Source organism: Sorex fumeus, unplaced genomic scaffold (genome assembly GCF_029834395.1).
Source record: "Sorex fumeus unplaced genomic scaffold, SorFum_2.1 ptg000265l, whole genome shotgun sequence".
NCBI classification, from domain to species: Eukaryota; Metazoa; Chordata; class Mammalia; order Eulipotyphla; family Soricidae; genus Sorex; species Sorex fumeus.
Genome location: NW_026606322.1, coordinates 23,796,882 through 23,802,881, shown reverse-complemented (window position 1 = coordinate 23,802,881; position 6,000 = coordinate 23,796,882). Strand labels below are relative to the sequence as shown.

General features: G+C 44.6%; 1 protein-coding gene across 2 annotated transcripts in view; it reads left to right on the top strand.

The window, feature by feature from the left end:
• Nucleotides 1-2,005: 2,005 nt before the first annotated feature.
• NXPE3 (neurexophilin and PC-esterase domain family member 3) overlaps nucleotides 2,006-6,000 on the top strand; it is a 41,183-nt gene continuing 37,188 nt past the window's right edge. Inside the window, exons 1-2 of one of the 2 annotated variants that reach the window (XM_056109236.1) lie at nucleotides 2,006-2,176; nucleotides 2,525-2,605. The gene's annotated coding sequence lies outside the window, so the exon portion shown is untranslated. The remainder of the gene's footprint in view (nucleotides 2,177-2,524; nucleotides 2,606-6,000) is intronic. The other variant, XM_056109235.1, reaches the window with a different exon arrangement.

Sequence of the window (6,000 nt, the reverse complement as noted above, 5' to 3'; positions counted from 1 at the left end):
AAAGCCCTTCCTGACTGCCCCTGGCGAAATACCTCTTAAGGTGTTTTTCTCCTTCCTCAGTCCAAAAACTCAATCAACATCTTAATACTAGTTATTTTTGTATGGACACAGTAAGAGTTACACTGAGGCTTGTAGGGCAGCTCTCCTGAGAACATCTTGCCACAGACTCAGACTACAGAGCTCAGGCCAGATTAATCATTCCTAACCCTCGCAGAGCCCAAATCTAGTTATTACTTTTTGGATCATAACAGCATCTGTCCATGACCAAGCTCTTAACTTAGGCACTTTGGCCAGGCCCATCTCGATGCCAGGTAGCACATAGCTCACTGCTTGACCTGGTTCCATCCAGTCCCTCATCGGGACCCTGCTTTTGGGGGTGCTAGGAAGTAAGGGCAGCTGAGGCTTTAGGTTGAGAGAACAGATGCCCAGGAGGAAAATATCACTGAGTCATGTTACAGAAGCATAGCATATACAGTCTTCCTGTGTCCATGCAAAAAGGATATTTCTTTGAATAAACTATGCAAAGGACTTAGGAAGAAGAGAAAAACAATATTTACAAGTCAGCAGAGCACCAGGAAAGAAGTTACAAATAAACACACAGGGAAGGAAGCACTGTGATGGGAGCAACCCAGTAAACCTAAACTACCCGAGGCTATGAAACCAATGTTATCTTACACCTGAGCACTGCTGAGTATGAGCCTGGGTCATCCGTGGTATCTCAGGGCCCTGGTGGTACTTCCTTTCACAGAGGTGCCCATCAGCTTGGCCCTTAGCAGTAGGTGGGACCCTGGACCCTGTTCACCAGTGGGGAGGCCCCCTCCCAAGAGAAATTAAATCATTTGATAAATAGGCTTTTAAAAAATATTTTAATTTTAATTAAAAATTTAATAATTAAAAATTATAAATAAACTATATTCATTGATGATAAAGATATTTCCCATGGAACCCAGAAACACACGGGGGCAGGGGTGGAGAATAATTAGCCCCTAATAATACTGAAGCATTAGTTGAGGAGTTACTGATAAGTAGTCTTAATAAAATTTGTCAAAAGTCTCAGCGGACCATGCATTTTACTTTTTGCCTGTTGTTTGAACATAAAAATGTAGCATGAGTCAGCAGTGGAATGGAAGCAGAAGGTTTGAAAACAAGACTGTTCAAGTCTTGTTTAGATTCCTCATGAGTTACAAGTTTTAGATCTGTGTAGAAACCTCTTGGGGGCTGGAGCAACAGCCCAGAAGGTAGGGCATTTGCCTTGCACGCGGCCGACCTGGGTTCGATTCCCAGCATCCCATATGGTCCCCTGAGCACTGCCAGGGGTAATTCTCGAGTGCAGAGCCAGGAGTAGCCCCTGTGCATCGCCGGGTGTGACCGAAAATAGCAAAAAAGAAAAAAAATTAAAAAGAAACCTCTTGTTTCCTATAGTAATAGGTTGGGTTTGAACTACTTGATTGTTCTTGTCTTTAAGCAAAATAACACATGGGGCTGGAGCAATAGCACAGTGGGTAGGGCGTTTGCCTTGGATGCGGCCAACCTGGGTTCGAATCCCAGCATCCCATATAGTCCCACCAAGCACTGCCAGGAGTAACCCCTGTGCATCGCCCAGGTGTGACGGAAAAAAAAAAATGACACACAGAGCATTTGTTTTTGATTTATGTATTTTTAATTATGGTGCTATTTATAAAGTTTCTTTTTTTCCCCCTTTAGGTTGGCAGTGCTGGCAGTTGAATCCAGGGCCTCACACAATGCAAACGAAATGCTTTCCCGCTGAGCCACATCTTTGGTCCATATTTATAAAGTTTTCAACTTCAGCTGAGATTTAGGACTGTTCATATGTAGCCTTGAGATTTGGGACTGTTCATAGGTAGCCTACTATGTTGTACCCAAATCTATGATAACAGATTTATGTCATTTTGTTTTAAAATTGTACCCTTCATTTCAAATGGTTTTCTTAATTTTCAGCAACCCTTTATATAATGAATGCCGCATTGTTTCATTTTTGTCCCAGCAGGAAGAATGGTCTGAAATGTAAAAGCATCAGCATTTGCTTTGAATGTGACAAGAAACACACTGCTCTGCTGAGGACTTGAGTTCAGGACGTCACACTGGGAGGAAAGCTTGATGCAAACTGATTTCTTAGTTCTAATAAGCATCTCTTCTTGGCAACTTCTAGGAAAAGGTAAACTGTGTTCACTTATTATTATTAATTGTTTTCTTTCTGGGTTTTGACCACACCGAGCAGTGCTTGAGAGCTACTCATGATTTAGTGATTGGGGTTTACCCATCGCGGTCCCAAGGCACCTGTGTGGTGCTGGGAATTGAATCTGCCACTCCCAGATGCAAAGCATATGCTCCAGCTCTTTGAGCTATCTTGGGGATCTAATTTTTAAATTTTAGAACCAGCATTATTCTTTGCATTTGTGATTTTTATTTCTCAGTACAGAATTAGAACCCGAAGATTTAAAAGAAAAGCAAAAAACTGTCCAACGGTGACAGATGGCAACATTTTGCTCTTTGTTTTTCAAAGGGTTTTATCTTGTGCGCCTCAGCTTTCATCTACTTAGGTGTACAACAGGATCTTAGTGCTTTACTAGTGGAAGGAATTCAGGTGAATATTAGTGCTTTGGGCTGGAGCGATAGCACAGTGGGTAGGGCGTTTGCCTTGCAAACGGCCAACATGACCGACCCGAGTTCGATTCCTCCGCGCCTCTCGGAGAGCCTGGCAAGCTACCGAGAGTATCTCGCCCGCACGGCAGAGCCTGGCAAGCCACCCGTGATGTATTCGATATGCCAAACACAGTAACAACAAGTCTCACAATTTGTTGTGAGATGTTACTGGTGCCCGCTCGAGCAAATCGATGAACAACGGGAGGACAGTGACAGTGACAGTGATTAGCACTTTATTGCTCCCAGAAATTTAGGCATTTCCCTGGCATGATGCGCTATTTTTTTTTTTTTTGGTTTTGTTTTATTTTTTGGTTTTGCACTGCACTGACTGTGCTTATCCCTGGTCCTGCATTTAGGGATTATTCCTGGAGGTGCTCAGGGATTGAATATGTGATGCCAGGGATTGAACCTAGGTCTGCATGCAGAGCAAGTACCCTGCCTGCTGTACCGTCTCTGGCCCCATCATGATTTTCTCTGGGAAGTGCCTGGCGGTGTGTGACTTACATGCTTGTTGTTGCCTTGGAAGCACTGTGGTTCCTTTAGCCCAGAGTGCATTTCCCTGTCATCCTTCTGCACCGCTGCCTGCTACTCTGCTGCTATGGAAAACTCAGCCGCACTGGCTGCTAGTGTTTGGTGGGCTGAATTGCTGTAGTCTCATCTTTGCTCTTCTCTGGCCATCAAGGAAACCTATACTCTGTGTGTGTGTGTGTGTGTGTGTGTGTGTGTGTGTGTGTGTGTGTTTGTATTGGTCTTAGCACCTGGTTTTGGCGCCTACTTCCTGCATGGTGCTTGAGGGACCATGTAACAGTATGTTTAAAACCCAGATTTTCTACTTGCAAAGCTGATACTTCAGCCCTTTGAGCCACCTCTCTTGTCCTAAACCTATGATTTTTATGGCCAGCTTTTTATTTTGTTTGTTTTTGGACCTCACTTGGCAATGCTCAGGGCCTGCTCCAGGCTCTGTGCTCAGGGATGACTCAACAGTGCTCAGGATACCAAATGTGGAGATCAAACTGGGATCAGCCTTATACAAGGCAAGTGTCTTCACCCCTGTGCTATCTCTCCAAGCCCTGGCCAGCTTCTTAAGAGTTTTCTTTCTTTTATTTGTTCTGTTGTTACTGTGTTTGGCATATCGAATACGTCACGGGGAGCTTGCCAGACTCTGCCGTGCGGGCGAGATACTCTCGGTAGCTTGCCGGGCTCTCCGAGAGGGGCGGAGGAATCGAACTCGGGTCGGCCATGTTGGCTGCGTGCAAGGCAAACGCCCTACTGATGTGCTATCGCTTGTTCTGCTTTTGGACCACAGTATTTTTTTCTTTTAGTCTTCTTCTTCTTTTTTTTAATCTGGTGGTGTACAAGGCAAGTACCTTCATCCCTACACTGTCTCTCTGACCCCAACTATATTCCTTCTGTCTGCATAATTTTGCTTTCCTTTACACATTTTCTCATATCACATTATGTATGTCTTTATTTTTATCGAATCATCGTGAGATACAGTTACATGATTGGGTTTTAGTCATACAATGTTCTAACACCCACCCTTCACCAGTGTACATTTCCCACCACCAATGTCCCCAGTGTTTCTCTTTCCACCCTCTTTCCCTCCAGTCTCTCCTTTTGGGCATTATGGTTTGCAATACAGGTGCTGAAAAGTTATCATGTATATCCTCTTACCTACTTTCAACATTCAGTTCTTGTCCAGAGTGATCATTTCCAACTTTCATTGTCATAGTGGTCCCTTCTCTATCCTAACTGCTTTTGGGCCACCCTTGATGCTCCTCAGAATTTACTCCTGCCTGGCTTTGTGCTCAGGAATCACTCCTGGAGGTGCTCTGGAGACCATATGTGATGCTGTAGATTGAACTGGATCAGCTGCTTGCAAGGCAAGTGCCTTAACCCATTTTATCTCTGTGCCCCTTAAGGAGAGTTTCTATGGAGGAGTGACTGGAGTCTTGGTGCCTTGGGCCTTGCTTAATGAATTTCACATTCATAATTGATTTGATAGGGGCCAGAGATAGTATTGCTGCAGGTAACTTAATGTGAAGTGGAAGGAAGGTAGTAGCCTTGAGAGTGAAGTTCACTGTTTTCCTCTTTAGCTGCCTCAGTCATTGGGGAAGTACCTAGGAGGGTTAGGACTGAACTGATAAATCCACCATAAGCACCTTTGTGGTGTATATCTTGTGTCTCACCAGCTTGGCAATCTTCACACTGCTTCTGAATCCCACTTGATCTTTGTGATGCAGGAATATTAATTCCTATGATCTGGTGATTTCTCTGGAAGCTGCAGCTGGAGTGAGGAATTGTGTTTTGTGGAAAGAAACCTAACCTCTTCATCTTCTTATCTTCTCTGCTTTGTTGCCTGCTCTTGAAAAAAAAAAGTTTCAGGGAGGATGCTGGTGAGATAGTACAGTGGTAGGGTGTTTGCCTTGCATGCACCTGACCTGGGTTTGATTCCTAGCATTGCATATAGCCCCATGGGCCCTGTCATGAGTGATCCAGGAGTGAGCCAGGAGTAAGTCCTGAGCAACACCTGGTGTGGCTCCTGTTATGCCCAGGTTCTGGGTTTCTCTTTCACAGAGAGACCAGTTCAACAAGTGAGAATGCAAAAGCAAAGGAACCTTTATTGCTAGCTCGAGATAGGGTCCAAGCTTCATCCTACACAGTGGAGTCTTTTTTTTTTTCTTTTCCATTTGGGTCACGCCTGGTGATGCACAGGGGCTATTCCTGGCTCTTCACTCAGAAATTATTCCTGGTGGTGCTTGGGGGACCATATGGGATGCTGGGAATCAAACCCGGGTTGGCTGCGTGCAAGGCAAACGGCCCTACCTGCTATCACTCCAGCCCCCGCAGTGAAGTCTTGACAAGGACCAGGACTCTAGTTCCAGGGAACGTTGTGTAGCATATGGTTACTTAGGAAAAGTTGGCACAGTTGTTGGTTACAGTTGATAGTTTTCCCAAGAATTGTGATGAAGCAGTAACAAGTCTGTGAGCTAATTGGTCACCCCACCTGCTGTGCCCAGAGATATCCTACTTACATCTGACTGGTTAGGAGTGTCTAGAGGATTTCTGCTTGGGCCTAGTTGGGGGAAACAGAAACTTAGGCCTACTGCTTGTTTTGCGAAGTGAAGCCTGTCAAGGCATATTTGAGATTCTTTCACTCCCTCACAACTCCCAGAACAAAACAAAACTTCAGGAAAGAAAAGAATGGCGAAATGAGTTTAATTTGGAAATATGATATGAGAGAATCAAAGTTAAGTGCTCACGTTTAAGACATGGAGTCCTTTTCCTGAGTGGAGAGAGCCAAGTACACATCCTAGCTAGAGCTATGTGCAACCC